Source organism: Erpetoichthys calabaricus, chromosome 5 (assembly GCF_900747795.2).
Source record: "Erpetoichthys calabaricus chromosome 5, fErpCal1.3, whole genome shotgun sequence".
Classification (NCBI taxonomy): Eukaryota; Metazoa; Chordata; class Cladistia; order Polypteriformes; family Polypteridae; genus Erpetoichthys; species Erpetoichthys calabaricus.
In genome coordinates, this window is record NC_041398.2 from 113,231,448 (window position 1) to 113,254,923 (window position 23,476).

At 38.8% G+C, this 23,476-nt stretch overlaps 1 protein-coding gene across 2 annotated transcripts in view; it reads left to right on the forward strand.

The window, feature by feature from the left end:
- The window catches only part of pds5a (PDS5 cohesin associated factor A), a 210,302-nt gene that overhangs the window by 26,274 nt on the left and 160,552 nt on the right, over positions 1-23,476 (forward strand). The gene's annotated exons all lie outside the window — the stretch shown is intronic.

The window sequence follows — 23,476 nt, forward strand, 5'->3', positions numbered from 1 at the left end:
GTGGGAGGTATTGAGCGGTGAAATTGGATGGAGAACATTCTGAAACTGAAGCTGTAGCAAATGATAAAGTTGAACATGATGACACAGAAGAACTTAACCAACGCCATTACAATCCATATAGCTTAACGTGTCAGTGGACAGAGATTGTTAACATTAACAGAAAGTGTAGTTGGTTTACAAAAAATATTTACTCTATTCCTTTTCTAAGACATGCTCCGTGCAATCCAACTTTTGACAAGCACCTCTGGATATTTTACTAAGTCTAAATGCCTCTTTGGATGGTTGAAAATATGTTTGCAAAATTTGTTCAATAATATGGTTCTATATTTTGACTGCAACTGTAATAAAATGTGATTCCTTCTCCATTAGTGCCACCCCCTTGAAAACACTATGGGTCCATGCAAACCTGTATTAATACTTGTGTGCACATTAAAATGTTTTCTTGTACAATGTGCAATTCTCATGACAGTGGAATAGGTTATTCTTAGCCGGTCTACTGCAATAATTGTAGTGGAAAATGTGGTTAACATCCACTCATGCATGGGGGAAAAAAATACTGTGAAACTGGTATTATTTTGAAAAATACCGTGATATAGAATTTTGGTCATACCGCGCAGCCCTAGATTCAGATATCCATTGTATTTAGGAGATGAGCATCCACTTTGAAACGTTTTTCTTTTTATTTAAACCTTGCATTGTGAAGAGTGTGGAAACTTGTCTTTAAATGCTGTGGTGCTTCTGAATTTGGGTAGTTGATTTATCTGCTTTATCTAAAAATTGTATTTGAAATTTGTTTTTGACAAATCTCTGGCCGTGGGTGAAGCTTGCAACTTTTTATTTTCTTATGTGTTAAGGCAATATTTACACTGTGGAAATATTTACTGAAGAAAATCAATTAAGAATTATTGTTGCTTTAGTTTGTGTTTTAAATGTTAATTCGGAGGGTAAAATGTTTGTTTACCTTGAAAGATAATATCCTACAATTTATACAAAGAAGCTTCTTGATCCAGAATACCTTGCAAACTCTGATGTTTTAATAGTCAGGTCACTCTCCATGAATAGCAAACTTGTAACCTGATCTGGTCTGATTTAAAAATGCAATTTGACCCAACAAGATTCAGAATTAAAATATATTGTTTTATGTTTTGGGTGACAAGGATATATTGATTAGTGCTACTGATCTTGCATCCTTTTTGAGTCTCACTTCACATTGCTGTCTTATGTGACTTTTTTGCACTTTCTCCTTGTATGTATAGTTTGTTTTTTTGTTTTTTTTTCTCAGGATACTCTTGTTTTCCTTACCACATCCCAATAGATAGATACTTTATTAATCCCAAGGGGAAATTCACAGTGGAGGTGTGTGTGTGTGTGTGTGTTTTATTAATTGGCAGATCTGATATGAGGCCATGTAATTCCTGAATTTGACTAAGCAGGCATGCAGATATAAAGTTGCATTTTCTGTTTGGTTGGATGTCAGTGAATTTAAAGTACAGTCCAGTATGAAAATAATAATAATAATAATCAATAAGGTGCTACAGATGTTCTATCAGACGGTTGTGGCGCGCGCCCTCTTCTACGCAGTCGTGTGCTGGGGAGGCAGCATAAAGAAGAGGGACACCTCACGCCTGGACAAACTGGTGAGGAAGGCAGGCTCTATTGTAGGCATGGAGCTGGACAGTTTGACATCTGTGGCAGAGCGACGGGCGCTGAGCAGGCTCCTGTCAATCACAGAGAATCCACTTCATCCACTAAACAGTATTGTCTCCAGTCAGAGGAGCAGCTTCAGCGACCGACTGCTGTCACTTTCCTGCTCCACTGACAGACTGAGGAGATCGTTCCTCCCCCACATTATGCGACTCTTCAATACCACCAGGGTGGTAAACATTAACATTATTCAAAGTTATTGTCTGTCTGTATACGTGCATTGTTATCACTCTTTAATATTTTCTTTATTAGTATGCTGCTCCTGGAGTATGTGAATTTCCCCTTGGGATTAATAAAGTATCTTATCTATCTAAAACATACATGTTGACTTATTTAGCTTGAAGGAGTAGTTGAATGAAAATGTTAACTAGTTTTGACAAATTAGTACCAATTAAACCAATATGAATATGAACAAGTTTTTATTTTTAGAGCATAGTCATCAAAGAAGTCATTCAGTTATGTTTAGAATATTTTTTTAGAATTAGATACATTTTTAAAGTTTAAACTGCAGACATGTGTACATCATATATTTTGATTTTTAAATTATATTTATAACAATTCTAATTCTGACAAATTCTTCAGTTTTAATTCAATGTTATTTCCAGCTGGAGATTGATTTCCTTAACAACGATATTCAGTTCCTTAACCAATTCTCTGTTACAGAATAAAAATATTCTACACCAAAGTATATTTCTCTTGATTTTTATTTCAGAGCAATAAAACTGAAAATTAGATTTTAATGTGAATTTGAAAAAGTAAATATTAGATGCATCTTATTTTTCATGATTAACAGAATAATTTCATTTGTTTTCTTGTATCATTTTAACATTTCAACATTTGCCCATCTATCATTAGAACAATTTAGATGAGAGCAGGCCATTCAGCTCAATGAAGCTCACCAGTCCTGTCTACTTAATTCTTCTAAAAAAAAATATTAACTCTAGTTTTGAAAGTTCCTAAAATCTTTGTCTAACATGCTACAGTCAATTTCCCCTTGGGATTAATAAAGTTATCTATCTATCTACTTGGTAGCTTATTCCATGTGTCTGTGGTTCTGTGTAACGAAAAACTTCCTAATGTTTGTACGAAATTTACCCTTAAATTTACAACTGTGTCCCTATATTTTTGATGAACTCATTTTAAAATAAGTCTCGATCTACAGTACTAATTCCTTTCATAATTTTAAACACTTTCAATCAGGTCACATCTTAATCTGCTTTTGCTTAAACTGAAAAGGCTCCGCTCTTCTTCATAATTCATAAACTTCATCTTAAAATCTTTTAATTTACTAGTTTCTCAAATCCCATCATAACTAAAGTAGTATGTTAAATGCTTCATATTCTGTTTTCTTCTGTGTACTTTATACAGTAATCCCTCCTCCATCGCGGGGGTTGCGTTCCAGAGCCACCCGCGAAATAAGAAAATCCGCGAAGTAGAAACCATATATTTATATGGTTATTTTTATATTGTCATGCTTGGGTCACAGATTTGCGCAGAAACACAGGAGGTTGTAGAGAGACAGGAACGTTATTCAAACACTGCAAACAAACATTTGTCTCTTTTTCAAAAGTTTAAACTGTGCTCCATGACAAGACAGAGATGACAGTCCCGTCTCACAATTAAAAGAATACAAACATATCTTCCTCTTCAAAGGAGTGCGCGTCAGGAGCAGATGTCAGAGAGATAGAGAAAAGCAAACAAATCAATAGGGCTGTTTGGCTTTTAAGTATGTGAAGCACCGCAGCACAAAGCTGTTGAAGGCGGCAGCTCACACCCCCTCCGTCAGGAGCAGAGAGAGAGAGAGACAGAGAAAAACAAACAAGCACAAATCAATACGTGCCCTTCAAGCTTTTAAGTATGCGAAGCACCGTGCAGCATGTCGCTTCAGGAAGCAGCTGCACAGAAGGTAGCAATGTGAAGATAATCTTTCAGCATTTTTTAGACGAGCGTCCGTATCGTCTAGGTTGCGAACAGCCCCCCCTGCTCAATCCCCCTACGTCAGGATCAGAGAAAGTCAGCACAAGAGAGAGAGGGAGAAAAGTAAGTTGGGTAGCTTCTCAGCCATCTGCCAATAGCGTCCCTTGTATGAAATCAACTGGGCAAACCAACTGAGGAAGCATGTACCAGAAATTAAAAGACCCATTGTCCGCAGAAATCCGCAAACCAGCAAAAAATCCGCGATATATATTTAAATATGCTTACATATAAAATCCGCGATGGAGTGAAGCCGCGAAAGGCGAAGCGCAATATAGCGAGGGATTACTGTATATGTGAATCACTACGTGCTTTTTAAATGGGCTTTCTCTTATGTCGACAGGACGCAGAATACATTACATTCATGATATTTCAGCTTTCTGAACAATTTAAATACGAAGATGTATGCTTGATGTCATTTTCATGATGAAATGAATTAAAGCATGTATTAAACATGGGAGCATGGTGGCGGAGTGATAGTGACATGCTGGTGCCCTGTCCAGAGATTGTTCCTGCCTCCCACAAGATGCTTGTTGTGCCATGCCCTTCCCATGATGAAATAATTTATTGCAGCAGTATTGTCTCTTTCAATCATACTAACCCCCAATTCCTGTCCTTACTTTTTCTTTCTCAAAGTAACCAATCACCACCCAATCATCCATCCATCCATCCATCCATTTTCCAACCCGCTGAATCCAAACACGGTCACGGGGGTCTGCTGGAGCTAATCCCAGCCAACACAGGGCACAAGGCATGAACCAATCCCAGGCAGGGTGCCAACCCACCGCAGGACACACGCAAACACACCCACACACCAAGCATACACTAGGACCAATTTAGAATCGCCAATCCACCTAACCAGCATGTCTTTGGACTGTGGGAGGAAACCCATGCAGACACTGGGAGAACATGCAAACTCCACGCAGGGAGGGCCCGGGAAGTGAACCCGGGTCCCCAGGTCTCCCAACTGCGAGGCAGCAGTGCTACCCACTGCGCCACCGTGCCGGCACCACCCAATCAGCTTTTTAATAATAGTCAAGCCATCTGTAAGCTTATAATGCCGATTCTTCAAAACTTTTAAGGAACATTGAAATATCTTTTGTAGTACGTGTTTAATTATTCCATCCAGAGTCGTGCCAGTCCAGCAAGCATACAGCGCGAGGCAGGAACAATCCCTGAACAAGGCGCCAGTTCATTGCTGTCCAGTGTCCACACGTTTAATAACAGTGTACATTATTTAAATGAAGTTAATGTATCTATATAATGTAATACTGTATACTTCACTGCATTTCATTTTAAAGATATCAATAGCTCCAAGAAGATAGCACCTGGAACTCTAAATCGACTTAGCCAGTCGTCATCATATGTAAATACACGGTTTCTTCTATTGATTTGAATTCCTTTATTATTGTTTTATGGTACAATGAGATTCAATATGCAAATCCTCCATATTTTGTTTTCCTATAAAATGGTAAAATAGCAATAATATACGATAAAAAATAAAAAAATGAAAGAATAAGTGGCTCAGGTTGTGCAATATTACAACTGTAATGCAAGTTTACAGTGAGGTAAAAGTACAAACAGTTGTATTGGGAACACTTGATGGACTGAGTGCGTTTATAGCTCTTGGGATGAAACTGTCTAAACCGCGAGGTCCCTACAGGAAAGGCTCTGAAGCACTTGGCGAATAGAAGTTCAAATAGACTGTAGGCATAGCTGAGGCAAAATGTGTTAGAAGCTGCACCCTGATAATTCTCTCTGCTCTTGATACAGTCTGCCATAGAGCTTTCCAGTCAGCTGCTGTATAGCTGTGATTCCACACTCGGATACAGTGGGTTTCTCTCAGTGTACCACTCAGACTTTAAACAACACTAAAGAAGCTATGGTATTTGGAATAGCTTGGCCATTCCATGCACCATTATATGGTTACAGATTGATTACAATCAGATGCCTTAAACTAAAAAAAGAAAAAATGCGGTTAATTTCAGTGTATTTGATAAAGCCATGTCAGGGATGTGAATCTAAAAAAATAAAGAGAAGCCACCCAGGAACAGTAGCACTGCTTTGATGCTGGGTGCTGTCAGTTTGCAAAACTGAACCAAAAACTTGCATGCGCTATGGTTAGAGCTGGCGTGAGAATGTGTGTGGCTTTACGCCAAGTTTCGTTTTTAAATATTGCTATGTGAATGTGGAAACAGGCGTACACAACATATTTTTGTGTGTATGCACCTTTTATACCTGAGGCCGCTGGAGACCAAAACTGCACACAGTAGGCCTCACCAGCACGGGTTTAAGCTTGAACATAACCTCCTTGGACTTGTACTTCACACATCATGCTATATAACCTAACATTCTGTTGGCCTTCTTAATGGCTTCCAAACACTGTGAGGAAGTTAATAGTGTAGAGTCCACTACGACTCCAAAATTCTCCAAAAGGTGTACTCTTGGTTTTCAGACCACCCATTATGTATTCAAACATAATATTTTTACTTCCTATTTGTAATACTTTACATTTACTGACATTGAATTTGTTCTGTCACAAATCTGCCCAAGCGAGTATGCTGGCCTAGTGCTGGGAGGTATACTAGTTCATACCTAAAACCATTTTTTATTTGTTATGATATGGATTTTTCTTATACTGCAATACCGGTTTAAATAGCTTAAACAACGTTTGGAATGTGGTGCAGCAGAAAACTGTTTAAAGGGGGACCTTTTTCACTGCTACACCGCTAAACACACATGCAATGGAGTACATGCGTTAGTGGAGGTATTGAGCGATGAAAATGGACAGAGAACATTCCGAAACTGAAGCTGTAGCAGATGATAAAGTTGAACATGATGACACAGAGGAACTTTTGCCGAAAAAAGGAGCCATGTCTGTTGTCTGGAGTTACTTGGGTTTTAAAAGGTTGGATGTAGACCAAACAACTATTTACTGCAAATGCTGTCAAGCTAAAGTTGTCGCCAGAGGCGGCAACACGAGCAATTTGCTGCATCACTTTAGCCGCAAACATGCTTTGGTGTACCATGAATGTATGGAACTAAGATTGGCAACCTCCATGTCCTCGAGTAAAACTGAAAAAGCTAGAGGACACTCGAATCAGGCATGTTTTCCCAAAGGTACTGCCTACAACAAAAAAAGCAAGCAGTAGATTAAGATAACCAACGCCATTACAATCCATATAGCTAATGTGTCAGTGGACAGAGATTGTTTAACATTAACAGAAAGTGCAGTTGGTTTACAAAAAGTATTTACTATTTTTTCCTTTTCTAAGACATGTTCAGTGCAATACAACTTTTGACAAACACCTGAATATTTTACTAAGTGTAAATGCCTCTTTGGATGGTTGAAAATATGTTTGCAAAATTTGTTCAATAAAAAAGGTTCTATATTTTGACTGCAACTGTCATGCAATGTGATTCCTTCTCTTCATTAGTGCCATCCCCTTGAAAACTATCACTTTATGGGGCCATGCAAACCTGTGTTAATACGTGTGTGCACATTAAAATGATATTTTTGTACAATATAGAATTGTCATGACAGTGGAACAGGTTATTCTTAGCCAGTCTACTGCAGAAATTGCAGTGGAAAACGTGGTTAACATCCACTCATGGACGGGGAAAAAAATACTGTCGAAATACAGTGAAACCAGTATCATTTTGAAAAATACTGTGATATAGAATTTTGGTCATACCGCCCAGCACTATGCTGGCCAAGTCCTTCTGTAATAATGATATAACGGATTCCAAATTATCTGCCAATCCACCTTTCTTGATATCGTCTGCAAACTTAATCGGCTTATTATTTATATTCCTATCTAAATCATAATATATACATACACACATATATACATATATAATTAATATTATTAATATCGTATGCTCCACTTTGATCATATCCTTTTTGTTGCTTCCTTATAGACTTCCAGCATGTTACTAAAACATGACCTCCCTCTTCTGAACCCATGCTGACTGGTCAGTAAAACTCCTGCACTTGTCATGTGCTGCTCAATGTTATCCTTAATAATTCCTTCAATTAATTTTCCTGTGATGCATGTTAAGCTTACTGGCCTATAGTTGCTTGGATTTCCCTGGTCACCCTATTTATATAACAGGATAATAGTTACCATTTTCCAGTCCTCCGGAATCTCCCAGTGTGTAGTGACTTCCTAAAAATATGTGTCATAGTTTACATATGTACTCGCTAGCATCCTTAAGAACTCAAGTGTAAATATTATCTGCTCCTGGTTATTTGTTTGATTTCAGCCTATTTAATCTGAGTAGTACTTCTCCCTGTACAATTTCCAAATCCTTCAGTACCTCCTTAGTATTCTAGTCCTGTTTACTGCTAGGAGGTTATCCACTTCCTCAGTTGTGCAAGTTTAGAGCGTCCGCTATTTCACTGTCTGTATCTTTTAATTCCCCTTTACTATTTCTGATACATTTCACCTCTTCCTTGATTTATTTATTTATTTTTTTACTACTATAATACTGAAAGAAACTCTTAGCAGATAAGGCGAAAGACAACCCCTATTTTCCTCTCCAGCTGTCTTTTAGCCTCCCTAATGGTTGCCCTCATGTTCTCATATGCCCTACAATTCACTTTGGAGTTATTAGTCTTGTATGCCGTTTATAAAGCTGTTTTTTCCTTTGCAACTTCTTTTTTAAGTATTTTTATTAATCCACTGTGGAGATTTTTAAAATTTCCTATTAATTTTGAATTTAGTTATGTACCTGTCCTGCATCACATGTAAAACATTTTTAAACCTGTTACAGTGCGCCTGAACTGTTTCCACACTTAAAAGCTTAACCCAGTCTATTGTCCTTAAACTTAGCTGCATGTGCTCAAAATCTGTTTTACCAAAGTTAGTTAACGATTTTAGTCTTTGCATCTGCACTCTTACAAAACACTGAGAACTGTATTCTATTATGGTGATTTGACTCTAGTTGGCCTATCACCTCTAAACCCTCAATTCTATCTCTATTATTACAAAATACTAAATACAGACAAGCTTCACCCTATGTTGGTATTTGAACATCCTGCTTTAAAAAACAGTCACTGATTACTTCTAAAAACTCCTAGTTATCCCAGTTAATATTTAGATAATTAAAGTCCCCATGACTGTAGTATCCCCATGTATCATGTACAATATTAAATGATAGAGAATAATATTTATTGTTTGGTCATGTGAACCTTTCCTATTTCAGATTTCAGCTCTGTTCATGACTTCTCTGCCAGCAGTATACACGGTTGAGTGGGTTTAGAGTAACACTAGTCTGCTACTCAGTACCACTTCTTTATTGAAGTTGATGATCTATTCTTAACATTTCCGCATATAGCCACAATGTTTCAAGAACTAGCATAAAGTACGCTAAATGGAATTTTTCTCAGTAAGCCATGGGCACTTTAATTTTTTTATTTTCCTCCACCCCTGATATTTTGCACTCGTAATGTTAGGCCCACCTGGTATGTCACCAGAACAACACTGCAAGTGTCCCAGTGGTTTGTTTTTGCCCTAAACATTAATGTCTGACCCTGTGGTTTTTAAATGCTCTTTCTGAACTGAACTGTTTTAAATCCCCCACAAAATTCTACATTGCATGCTTAGCTGCCTGTTTGATTCACCCAATGATGATGTCCATGGGTTCAAAGGCCTGATAATTTGGGTATTTATATTTTAGATCAGTATTTCAAAGCCCTACTGACGAATCAGAAGGGCTGAAAACACACACACACCCCACACAAACACACACCCTTACTGTTTAATTATGTAGCAGTTAAATCATTGGTATATGCAGTAAGCATGAATGGACAGCAAAGACTGTATAATTGTAAGGTGTGAATTCTCCAAAATATTGTGTGTTCCATGTAGGGAGGTCACAAATGATACTTTTGGTACCAAGTTGAAAATATAACTACTAGCTTTTTAGTCAAAATATACACACCCATTTGTTATTGCCGCTTATAGTGATCCCTCGCTATATCACGCTTCGACTTTCGCGGCTTCACTCTATCGCGATTTTTTTTTTTCTCATACACGCTTACGTCACTACGCTTGCGCTTTCTGAGAACTTTTATCTAAGCCCCACGATGGCTCCTAAACGTGCTGCTTTTTCTAATCCTTCTGACAGTGAAACTAAGCGCCGGAGGAACATGCTTACCATCCAGGAGAAGGTGAAACTCTTGGATATGATCAAAGATGGCAATACCCTACAAAAGCCTCCTTACGCATATGAAAAGACAACGCCAGCAACTGCCTATCAAGATGTTCTTCAGCTGCGCACCCAGACACCCACTGCCTACTCCTAGTACTCCTTCAGCGGAAGAAGACAACGACGCACCTGCTGAAGATACTACACCACCTTGTCACGCTTGGGTCACAGATTTGCACAGAGACACAGGTGGTTGTACAAAAAAAAGAACTTTATTCAAAGCACTGCAAACAAACATTTGTCTCTTTTCAAAAGTTTAAACGTGCTCCATGACAAGTCAGAGATGGCAGTTCTGCCCGGTTGCAGAGAATGTCTGAGAAAGAGAAACAAAACAACCAATTCCAAAGCTGAGAGGCGCTGCACAATACTTTTAAGTAAGCGGAGTACCGCGTGAGAGGTTTATCGCACGTTATAGCGCAAGTAAGAAGGGTAAGGAGCAATGTGAAGGTAGACTGTCAGCTGTTTCAGGGGTTTTCCCAGGGGCATCTCTGTCCTCTGAGGGTGCGATCAGCGCTCCAGCTTACAACCTGAAGACTCTCCTACTGCGCTCGTGCCTTCATAGGTTAGTGGTTGTATGTAAGAACTGTGTGTGTGTAATTAAATGTACAGTACAATAATAATAATGATATTTGTAACGTCTAATGTCTTATTCTCTTATTTTGTCTAATATATTGGGTAATACGAGTGTAATGGTGACTAAAGGGTGTTATTTCATGTCTAGAGGGCTCTAATGTTAAAAAACATATTTAGAAGGTCGTAAACAGGTTTTCTATACTCTAACTGCGAAAATATTCGATTTATAAATAAAGAATCCTACTTCGCGGAAATTCATTTATCGCGGTAGAGTCTGGAACGGATTAACCGTGATAAACGAGGGTTCACTGTATATTCTTTTACAGAGTTTGATCAGAAATGGATTTATTCATGCTTTGAGAGTGCAGAGATGTAATAGTTTTAACTTGTAGTGTCACCAATTTGTAATAGAAGAAATGGTTGAGATTAGTCACTTTTTAATGTAGTATCCTACACAGTCCCAGTAAATGACTGGATACTTTTCATTCATTCTCTTATTGTATGCATTTAAGTATCCATCAATTTTGTAGCTGGTTTATACAGTTCACGGTAGTGGAGGAAAACTTGCATGTTCCCTCTGTTATGCATACGTGTACACTAACAATGCTAACAGCAGATATAGCAAGTAACAACTGAGGCAGGTTTCAGAGAAAGTAGCTGTTTGGCTTGTCTACACTGGTAATAAAAAGAGCTGCTCCATGCTTTAGTACCAAAATAAAATGTATTTTGTGCTTTGAATCACAAACCTGGGAGCCCCTCCTACAGAGAAAGGTAAGGAAAATAAAGTGGGAGCCTTAGCCTTACCGAATTACTTCATTAATGGCATTGCCAAACATAAATCAGTTATTTTTCTCACATCCATACACCATTTCCTACATTAATTTGGTGTCCTCTTCCAAGTGGAATTACCTCACATTTTCCTGAGGTGCATCCAGACAGTACTGGAGTACAAATCAGTCACACTATTCCCATCTACTAGGGCAATTCTTCCTTAATCACTTTGAGCTTTCTAACAAGGACCTTTAGGTGCACTCTGTTGTGGTGCTACAGGATGTCTGTTACACTATCTCTGTTGAGGATTTGTAGAAGGTGTCACCCGAGTCAGCATCTGCAAAGCAGCTGACCTGAACAGAATTTTAGATGACTTTTAAAACATGAAACATCCAGTTAGCAGCTGTGTTAGCAAACATTTTTAATCTCTTTAAGAGATTTAGTAGTGCCCACCTGTTTCAAGAGCAACACCATTATTACCATGCCAAAAAAAATATAAAGTGAGCTGCCTTAATGATTATTGCTTAGTAGCTCTTACAGCAAAGTCCTTTGAGAGACTGGTGCTGGGGCACATTTTGGGCATTATTCCAGGCAGTTTGGATGCTCTTCAGGTTGCCTGCCATACCACTCTGTCCCATTTGGAAAATTAAAAATTGTTAATTGCAGGCTGCTGCTTGTGGATTACAGCTGAGCATACAGCACTGTTCTCCTATACAAATTGATTCAAAAGCTAATAATAATAATAATTCTTTACATTTATATAGCTCTTTTCTCACTACTCAAAGATCTCTCCACACAGGGTGGACCCGGGAAGTGAACCCACAATCTCCTTACTGCAAAGCAGCAGCACTACCACTGCGCCACTTGTGAGGATACTAGATCTTGGATGCTGTGCAGTTGGATTCTATTTTTCTTAACCAGAATACCTTGTCTTGTGTATACAGGAAGAAATGCTTTCTCCTCGCTGATCATCCTCACCAGTATTTCACATGGTAGCATTTGTAACCCCTTCTGTAACTAAATGAATAAACACTGCATGATTTTTGTGGTCAGACAAATCCCACATTTCATCCTCAGTTATGGCAACTGAAGGCAGCAGCGTGGCAAACTTATTCCAGCATCTCTGTTAGATTCACACTAGGGGGCTCTGCCCCCTGCTCGCTTCGCTCGCCAACCCCTGGTGTTGGGAAATGACAAAGAGCATGATGTATGAATGAGATATAGAATAGTGTGAAGGTGTAGATGATGCATATAGAAAGCAAACAATAAAGTGTGTGTCACAGTGTAAAGGTTTATTGGAAAAATTCTTTGTAAACGGCGTTTAAGTGTAAAAGGTAATTCCAGGTCAGAACTTGTAAGGTCAATGAAGATGGTCATTGTCGTGATCAGAGTCAACTTTGTCAGAGCTTAGAAAGAGTTGTGTGTCTCCAGGAAGTAATGCAATGACTTGGGTATTTATGTTCTACACATTAATATTTTTTGGACATAATATAGTGCGTTGTGTTAAAAGGGGCACTTGGTCTAATGAGATTGCTGTTCCAAATATGTCTGTAACTAAGTCGTCGCAGATAAAGGCTTGAAGAATTGTAATAATATCTGGGTGAAGTCTATCTGTATTGGTGAGTGTACCATCTCCCAGTTGTAATAACCAATTGTTATGATCTGGATGTGGACATGTTTTGTACTAACTATCTTTTGAAAGCAATGCCAATTGTCTGCATATTTTAAGGTGCACTGAACAATAGCTGAGCGCATGGAATGTGGAACAATAGCTAAGCACTGTCTAAAATCTCCTCCTAATAAAAGTACCTTTCCTCCAAAGGGAATATTATTATTCATCAACGTTTGTAGAAGTTTATGAATGGTGTTGAGTAAGTGACTGGATGCCATTGTACATTCATCAATAATTAACAGTTTTGCAAGACGGATGTCACGTGCAGTGCTACTGTTCATGTTCATAGTGGATACCGATTTGTAGGATCTAATGCAGTTCATAAAGTTTTTACTTTCAGGTACATCGTTAGTTAGAAGCTTCTGTAGATATTCAGGATATGAATGTAAAGGAGGCAGTCTAATTTGACCCTTTTGACAACAACGTGTAAATGTATTACTTGTATTGCCAGTTGTTTCTTCAGGGAAGTGAAGTGAATGACAATGATTGCAAATGACATTCATTAATCCGAATGAATTTTCCTGAATAGTGGACTCATTATTGAACGCGTTGTCAGCTAAGTGGCGTAAGCGTTTAGCAAGTGTCTGTCGTTGATGTCTGTGACCTGTACGTTTTGCTTGTGCCGTTTAAGAGGCGCGTCGTTGTATGTCCAGTATTTGGGACGTGTTGTTTTGGAGCTGTAATCGATTTGCCTGTGCTGTGTGAGAAGCCCGTTGTAGTTTACGGCGTGCATTGTTTGTATTGAGCCTTGCCCGTTTTTGTATGTAGGTCAGTTGAGCTTTCTCTTTTTGGAGCCTTGCCTGCTTGTTTTCCGGCATTCCAGATGCGCGGTGTAGACGTCTGCGTTTATTTATTTTGTCCCTTCGCTGTCGTTTCTGTATGTCTGAGACGGGAGGTGTTTCGTTTTGAACCCGTGCCTGTATCGATGCAGCACTGTGAGACGCGCGCTGCATGCGTCTACGTTCATGTTGTACCTGTGATCGTGAATTCATGACTTGTTTGTTCTTCAGCGTTAGATATATGGATAAGTAATAAGGAGGATCGCACTCACTGTTAATATGGAGCCTTTTCTGCGGTTGAACGGTTAATAGTGCCACATTGTAATGAGATCCACCTATGCTGCATAGTGTGAATGTGTTGAGTAGACGTCTGCGTTTATTTATTTTGTTCCTTCGCTGTCGTTTCTGTATGTCTGAGACGGGTTGTGTTTCGTTTTGAACCCATGCCTGTATCGATGCAGCACTGTGAGACGCACGCTGCATGCGTCTACGTTCATGTTGTACCCGTGATCGTGAATTCATGACTTGTTTGTTCTTCAGCGTTAGATATATGGATAAGTAATAAGGAGGATCGCACTCACTGTTAATATGGAGCCTTTTCTGCGGTTGAACGGTTAATAGTGCCTCATTGTAATGAGATCCACCTATGCTGCATAGTGTGAACGTGTTGAGATGACGTATGTTTAATAGGGACGGTTCATTTAGAAATGGGGCTTTGTGTGTCATTTGTTATTTATGTTAGTGTGGTCGTGGGTCTGAATCGTCGTTTTTGTGTACGTTTCGTGTGCTATGTCCGTAGTCTGTCCCGTTTTGTGTCCAATAGGTTTTGTGTGGTGCTCGCGGCTTCTTTTTTTTTTGTGTGGTAGGGGCTTGTTGAATCCTCCTCTTTGTGTGTGTCCCGTTTCGTGTGCAATGGGTTTTGTGCACAGCGCCGGCGTCTGACTCCTTTTTTCTGTGGTCTGACTCCTTTTTTCTGTGCGTGGTGCCTCATTGCTTATTTTAGGTTGCATTCCATCCGGTTCCCGTTGCTTGCGGGGGGGCGGGAGGGTTCTGTGGGGCGCCTGCGCAGTACGTCTTTTGCGTCCACGGCCCATTGCCGGATGTCCCTGCATCCATCCGGTTTATCATTCTCGGTTAGTAATGTGGATAGCTGTGTGGATGAAGTGTATAGCTCTGCGAGATGCACAAGCAATCAACAACATGCTAAAAAGCAGATAGCATTAGCAGCATCATTTTCTAAAGACCCAAACACTCTTCCACTTTAGAGGTGGAAGCACCACAAAGCAAGGTTCCCAAATCTCAGTAATCTAAGAAATATCTCTCTATCCTTGCTATAAGTGCCCCTTCAGAGACAGTAGAGAGGCTTCTATTCCTTTCAAAAAATGTAAAAACTTAAGATTACATTAAAAGTACTTTTTGTTATTTGCCAGTTATTTTAATTTGTTTAGGAAAGTGTTTCTTCTGCAATAAGACTTTTTTTCACGGGGCACTTTTTATGTACAGTGATCCCTCGCTATTTCGCTCTTCGACTTTCGCGGCTTCACTCCATCGCAGATTTTAAATGTAAGCATATCTAAATATATATCACGGATTTTTTGTCATACAAGGGACGCTGTTGGCAGATGGCTGAGAAGCTACCCAACCAGAGCACGTATTAGTATTAAATAAAACTCAATGATATACGATATGCTTCCCACACGGTGCTTCGCCTGAACAGCATGTATTGATTTTTGATTGTTTGCTTTTCTGTCTCTCTCACTCTCTCTCACATTCTCTGCTCCTGACGGAGGGAGTGTGAGCAGAGGGGCTGTTCGCACACTGGCCTAGAGGATACCCTTCCTCACAGCTGCTTTGTCCGGCAGTGTTTCGCATACTTAAAAGCCCGAACGGCCCTATTGATTTTTGATTGTTTACTTTTTCTGTCTCTCTCTGACATTCTCTGCTCCTGACGCGCACTCCTTTTGAAGAGGAAGATATGTTTGCATTCCTTTAATTGTGAGACGGAACTGTCATCTCTGTCTTCTCATGGAGCACAGTTTAAACTTTTGACTAAAGGGTGTTATTTCATGTCTAGAGGGCTCTAATAATGTTAAAAAACGTATTTAGAAGGCAGTAAACAGGTTTTCTATGCTCTAACTGCAAAAATATTCGATTTATAAATAAAGAATCCTACTTCGCGGAAATTCGTTTATCGCGGTAGAGTCTGGAATGGATTAACCGTGATAAACGAGGGTTTACTGTATTTGTTTCCCAAGTTTTTAATTTGGGTCTTCACTTTATTAATCCCCATGGGAAATTTCATCTTTTGAAATTTACCTGTGGTAAGTGTGCTTTAAAAAATGTGACAAAAATGGCCAATGTTTTATTTTTTAATTTAAGGTTGTATAATTATTCTTATATAAATAGTCAGCGTTTGTTATTTTATAGACTCAACTCTTGAGTTGCTAAGCTCATTTTTTTATACTGTATACGTGTTATACTGTATTATTATAAAGAAAATTAATCAACCTGAGTTTGTCAATATTTATTACTTTTATACTAATGTACATACTTTGTACAGTGGTGAGTGTATTTTATGCAAACAAAGGTTGGAGCATAAGCAATCGATTGTGAGTATGTGTTGCTTTAGTAGAAGCACAAAGAGTGAGAGAGAGAAATAGGGCGCAAGTGATGTCCTCCAACCCAAGACCAGCCAGGAGCAACGCAGTGGAATCAGGAGGTGGCCATGGGCTTCAGAGGCTTAAGCCGCTGATCTTGTACCCAGCCTGTAATCTTTTTCTCGAATATCTACGTGACAATAGCAGTAAGCCTCTGATCCTTTTGCCCATCATAAACAATATAGCCCCTGATCAATATTGCACCATTGTATGAATGTGTGCAAAAGCCCAACAGGAACCTCTCTTCCATTTTATATACCGTGTGCATCAATCAAGGATGAGGCTTGCATCCGGATATCTGTAAATTCAGAAACACCCCTGCCTGAGTCAGTGTAAACTTAATAGTTCCCCATGAGCTACTCCATTGTAATACACATTCACATCTATGACTTTGAAGGGGTAATTCCACTCCCCGACCTCTTGCAGTGCATCCGGAAAGTATTCACAGCACATCACTTTTTCCACATTTTGTTATGTTACAGCCTTATTCCAAAATGGATTAAATTCATTTTTTCCCTCAGAATTCTATACACAACACCCGATAATGACAAAGTGAAAAAAGTTTACTTGAGGTTTTTGCAAATTTATTAAAAATAAAAAAACTGAGAAATCACATGTACATAAGTATTCACAGCCTTGCTCAATACTTTGTCGATGCACCTTTGGCAGCAATTACAGCCTCAAGTCTTTTTGAATATGATGCCACAAGCTTGGCACACCTATTCTTGGCCAGTTTCACCCATTCCTCTTTGCAGCACCTCTCAAGCTCCTTCAGGTTGGATGGGAAGTGTCGGTGCACAGCCATTTTAAGATCTCTCCAGAGATGTTCAATTGGATTCAAGTCTGGGCTCTGGCTGGGCCACTCAAGGACATTCACAGAGTTGTCCTGAAGCCACTTCTTTGATATCTTGGCTGTGTGCTTAGGGTCGTTGTCCTGCTGAAAGATGAACTGTCACCCCAGTCTGAGGTCAAGAGCGCTCTGGAGCAGGTTTTCATCCAAGATGTCTCTGTGCATTGCTGCAGTCATCTTTCCCTTTATCCTGACTAGTCTCCCAATTCCTGCCGCTGAAAAACATCTCCACAGCATGATGCTGCCACCACCATGCTTCACTGTAGGGATGGTATTGGCCTGGTGATGAGCGGTGCCTGGTTTCCTCCAAACGTGACGGTGCCTTTTGGCAAACTCCAGGCGGGCTACCATGTGCCTTTTACTAAGGAGTGGCTTCCGTCTGGCCACTCTACCATACAGGCCTGATTGCTGCAGAGATGGTTGTCTTTCTGGAAGGTTCTTCTCTCTCCACAGAGGACCTCTGGAGCTCTGACAGAGTGACCATCGGGTTCTTGGTCACCTCCCTGACTAAGGCCCTTCTCTCCCGATCGCTCAGTTTAGATGGCCGGCCAGCTCTAGGAAGAGTCCTGGTGGTTTCAAACTTCTTCCAATTACAGATGATAGAGACCACTGTGCTCATTGGGACCTTCAAAGCAGCAGCAGTTTTTCTGTAACCTTCCCCAGATTTGTGCCTCGAGACAATCCTGTCTCAGAGGTCTACAGACAATTCCTTTGACTTCATGCTTGGTTTGTGCTCTGACATGAACTGTCAACTGTGGGACCTTATATAGACAGGTGTGTGCCTTTCCAAATCATGTCCAATCAACTGAATTTACCACAGACGGACTCCAATTAAGCTGCAGAAACATCTCAAGGATGATCAGGGGAAACAGGATGCACCTGAGCTCAATTTTGAGCTTCATGGCAAAGGCTGTGAATACTTACGTACATGTGCTTTCTTAATTTTATTTTTAATAAATTTGCAAAAATCTCAAGTACATTTTTTTCACATTGTCACTATGGGGTGTTGTGTGTAGAATTCTGAGGAAAAGAATTTAATCCATTTTGGAATAAGGCTGTAGCATAACAAAATGTGGAAAAAGTGATGCGCTGTGAATATTTTCCGGATGCACTGTAAATCATTTACATGTGCATCTGCTTGCTTTAAATTGGAAAGCCCCACTTCCCTGCTCTCAAGTTCATTGCATTGGTGCTTAAAGTGGGCTGGTATTTCTTGAGGTTTTTTTTTTTTTTTTGGTTTTGATTGCTCATCACGTTAATACATCAAACACATTTTTTGCCTTGATTTACACCTCTGCTCCACAGTTTAAAATTACAAATCAAATAATTCAGATGTGATTAAAATACAATTTTCAGACTTTAAGGATATTTGCATACATTTCAGTCACACCATGTAAAAATTACATCACTTTTTTTTTATTTGATGCCCCCATTTCAGCGCACCATAATGTTTGGGACAATTGGCGTCACAGGTGTCTTTGATTGCTCAGGTGTGTTCATTGTTTCATTAGTCATAAGATACCTAGGCTTACTTCTACACACTGACTACCTTTGCTGTCTGTAGTAGTCATTGATCAACATGAGGACAGGAGCTGTGCCAGTGAAAGCCAAAGAAACCCTATGAAGTCAAAAAACAAAAATAAAACCATTAGACTTTGGTAAAACCTTAAGATTACCTAAATCAGCTATCTGGAATATCACTAAGAAGAAAAAATGAATTGGTGAGCTCAATCGCAAAGAGACCAATACAGTGATCTCTCGCTATATCGTGCTTCGCCTTTCGCGGCTTCACTCCATCGCGGATTTTATATGTAAGCATATTTAAATATATATCGCGGATTTTTTGCTGGTTCGCGGATTTCTGCGGACAATGGGTCTTTTAATTTCTGGTACATGCTTCCTCAGTTGGTTTGCCCAGTTGATTTCATACAAGGGACGCTATTGGCAGATGGCTGAGAAGCTACCCAACTTACTTTTCTCTGTCTCTCTCGCGCTGACTTTCTCTGATCCTGACGTAGGGGGTGTGAGCAGGGGGGCTGTTCGCACACCTAGACGATACGGACGCTCGTCTAAAAATGCTGAAAGATTATCTTCACGTTGGCTACCTTCTGTGCAGCTGCTTCGTGAAGCGACATGCTGCAAGGTGCTTCGCATACTTAAAAGCTCAAAGGGCACGTATTGATTTTTCTCTGTCTCTCTCTCTCTCCTGACGGAGGGGGTGTGTGTGAGCTGGCGCCTTCAACAGCTTTGTGCCGCGGTGCTTCGCATACTTAAAAGCCAAACAGCCCTATTGATTTGTTTGCTTCACTCCTTTGAAGAGGAAGATATGTTTGCATTCTTTTAATTGTGAGACGGAACTGTCATCTCTGTCTTGTCCTGGAGCACAGTTTAAACTTTTGAAAAAGAGACAAATGTTTGTTTGCAGTGTTTGAGTAACGTTCCTGTCTCTCTACAACCTCCTGTGTTTCTGCGCAAATCTGTGACCCAAGCATGACAATATAAAAATAACCATATAAACATATGGTTTCTACTTCGCGGATTTTCTTATTTCGCGGGTGGCTCTGGAACACAACCCCCGCGATGGAGGAGGGATTACTGTATTTACATACAGTTCGTATGGTCTGGAACAGATTAATTGTATTTACATACAATCCTATGGGGGAAATTTACTTCGGTTCCACTGTATATTGTAATCTTTTTAGTTAGCCAATAAAAGGTGTAATTTTTCTTGACTTATCATTTCATAGAGATTAACATTAATTTTATTTGAATTATGAATCATGATGTGAGCATGAATGGTAATTGAAAGCTAAAGAAAAAAATACAAAAGTACCCATCAGCACTACTCTCCTGTTAAAGAAATGTATGGAACAAACCAAAATAATTTCTTTCATACCGGTCTACATCATAAAATACAGCAATTAGTTTAGTAATGGCCTGTTGACAACAATCTATTTTGGTGCCAAAATCATTTAATATCCTGAATAAAATCGATTTACCTTATTTGCAAAGATCTCTTGATCCATGTCTTCCAGCAATGTAACATGTTGTTTCCACTGCCACAATTCCTGTGACATTTAAACATTTTACAATACAGCTTTTGAATTCTACCATTGACTTACCTGTTGAATTTTCTGTTCATATCTTAATTCTATTTTGCTTCATTTATCGTTTGATCCACCTCTGTAAAAGTCTGCTTTTTCTTTACTACTTCAATAGAGTATGATATTTTTCCAGAAATGAATGGCTGAACATATTTTTTAATTCAAGATGACTCTTAGTCCTGAATCACGCCAAGTATGGGTATGTTTCAGTGTGTCTTGCAGTGAGCTGGTGTGCTGTCTAAGAAAAGCTTGGCTTTCTTTGACACCGATTTAGATAAGTGGGATTAAGATGTGGATATATAGATAATTTATAACTCTAATAACCCACTTTTTAATAAATACACTGGATATTTCCTTGCTAATTTCATGTCTGTAAATTAGCCTTTAATTTTTTTCACATTTTCAACAGTGCTCATTTTTGTAGTTTCTGCCCATGTATTACCTTGAAAGGTTCTTGATTTTCTGAAAATTAAAATAGCTAGTCCTGGCACATTCATTTATGGTATGGACTAATTTTGATGTATAAATTTCCTGTTAAGAGGACAAAAGATAGTGAGAAAACGGGTCTCTACTTAAAGAAATGTCTTAATTCTCAATCTGCATGTTTCATATTTCTAAACTCTTCAAATTGAATCTATTTTTATTATCCATTTAGGCTTGTTAGTTTCTTGGTCTAACTGACCCAAATTTCTATTCAAAATATTTCAGTCTGACTTAACGTCATTCACTTACTATATACATTGAAGACCAGCTATCACACTTCTTCATCCTTCTCCATTCCTTAAAGTTAATTTCATGTTATTGCTTAATTTTCCGAAATAAAATTTTGTGGTATGTTTTTTGTTTAATAGGGTCACAAGATTCCATCAGTTTTCCATGTTTTAAAGTTTATTTTTTACTTTTAATGTTGTACAGTGTTTTTAGTTATTTGCCAATATATGTGTGTGTGTGTGTATATGTGTGTATATATATATATATATATATATATATATATATATATATATATATATATATATATACTAGCAAAATACCCGCGCTTCGCAGCGGAGAAGTAGTGTGTTAAAGAGGTTATGAAAAAGTAAAGGAAACATTTTAAAAATAACGTAACATGATTGTCAATGTAATTGTGTTGTCATTGTTATGAGTGTTGCTGTCATATATATATATATATATACACATATACACACACATATACACATATACAGATATATTATATATACATATACACATATATTTTTTATATATATATATATATATATATATACACATACATACATACATATACACACATAGATGCACTTACAATAACATAGAAATCAATATAAACAACATTAACATCATTATCATATGAGAATATGAAGTAATATATAAGAAGCACATTTCATATAAATATAAATTATTAAACAGTAAAATCTTCTTCAATAATTTGCTACCGTGGCTTTTCGTTGGTCTGTCCAGGATTTTAAATCACATGTAGCTTGCAAACCATTTCACGTATTGACTTGAAATGTGGTACACATATAATACGTCACGTCTGCTATCCGCTTTATGGGTGATGAATGTATTACTCTTTTTATGTTTATTTTATTTTAGAATCAACTCCTATCTGCGCACACCAGGGCGGCCGTGGGCAGATGCGTATGGTGTATTCACTCCATGTTATCGTGCATTGCGCGGTCACTGGTATTTTCATAAAAGAATTTGAACAATATATAAGAAGCGTATAAATTATTAAACAGTAAAACATTAACATTTAAGAAGTAAAGTTACATTGAGTACTACTGCAGTGCCTTCGGGTATACCTCATTTTTTCTTTGCCCATTACATGCTTAAATGTATACATTTTTTGGTGTACCTACCCGAGAACACGCGACATATAACCGACCGTGGGAGAAGCATGGATTTTAAACACGCGTTGAGTTCATCTGCTGGTCTCCCTCGTGGAATAACTGGTAATGTTTGAGTAAAATCTACAGCGAGTAAAACGACATTACCTCCTTTTTTTTTTTTTTTTACGATCTCTGAGATCTTGCTTTTTTCGGTTCAAGGCTTCATAAGCTCTTTTATGTTCCATGGTGTACTTAATAAGTACAAATTATCCCAAACCATCATCTTTGAATGTTGCAAGACTTTCGCCTTGTATGTAGATCGGGGTAATTACATTCATTGCATTCCTAGTCTGAATCACAATCTGATTGTATGGGTGGTTACCTGGCACTGTAGGGTTGCCACCCGTCCTTTAAAATACGGAATCGTGCCGCGTTTGAGAATGAAATTGCGCGTCCCGTTTTGAATCAATACTGGACGGGATTTATCCCGTATTTTTTTTATAATTTTTTTTTAAAGCAGCGTCTCATGCAAATCATCCCACACGCATTTTATGAAGATGCCTCCTTTCCTACTTTTGATTGGGTAATACTTGATGTCATCGTTAGTTTGATTGGTGTTTTTAACTGTCCAGTGAGGAGGGCGTGTCTTTTAAGTACAGTCTGCAAAGTGTTGGCACTGAGATATGGCGTCAGCGCCATAGTTGAAGCCCCTAACGTTGCGGTCAGCAAGTCGGCTAACGTCCGCCATGTGCCGTCTTTCAGTTGCGAGAAGCAGATCATAGAATGGTTGAAACTGTTGCCCCTAACGTTGCGCCACGGCGTGTGCTTCGTTTATACCTCGTGTCTTCTCATTAAACTTTTATCTCGCGAATATGTTATTGCAATCCGCAGCGGAGCGTTTCTATTAACTTAATTTAAACTTACGTTTTACACCGTGCTTTGTTTCCTTATGAACATGCTTGTATGCTTAACTCGCTCCGTTCTCAATTGTTTAATTAATTTTTTGCTCTTCGCTGTTTGCGGCTGTTCCTCCATTTCCCCCCTACTTCGTTCTTTTATCTCGCGAAATATGTTATTGCAATCCTTAACGGGTGCGTTTCAATAAACTGATTGAAAATAGTTTTGCATTTACCTTTTTAGTAAAAGGCGAGCTTTTAAGCCTGAGAAATCACCCCGTAAATGCACACGTTTAATTGGACATGTGTTAATATGTATGGTTACACAGTATTAAAAGACAGTGAACAACGTCAGTTACCTTTCTTCCCACGTTTGATAAAAGGTGAGCTTTTTAAGCCTCAGAAATCACCCCGTAAATGCACACGTTTAATTGCACGTGTTAATATGTATGCT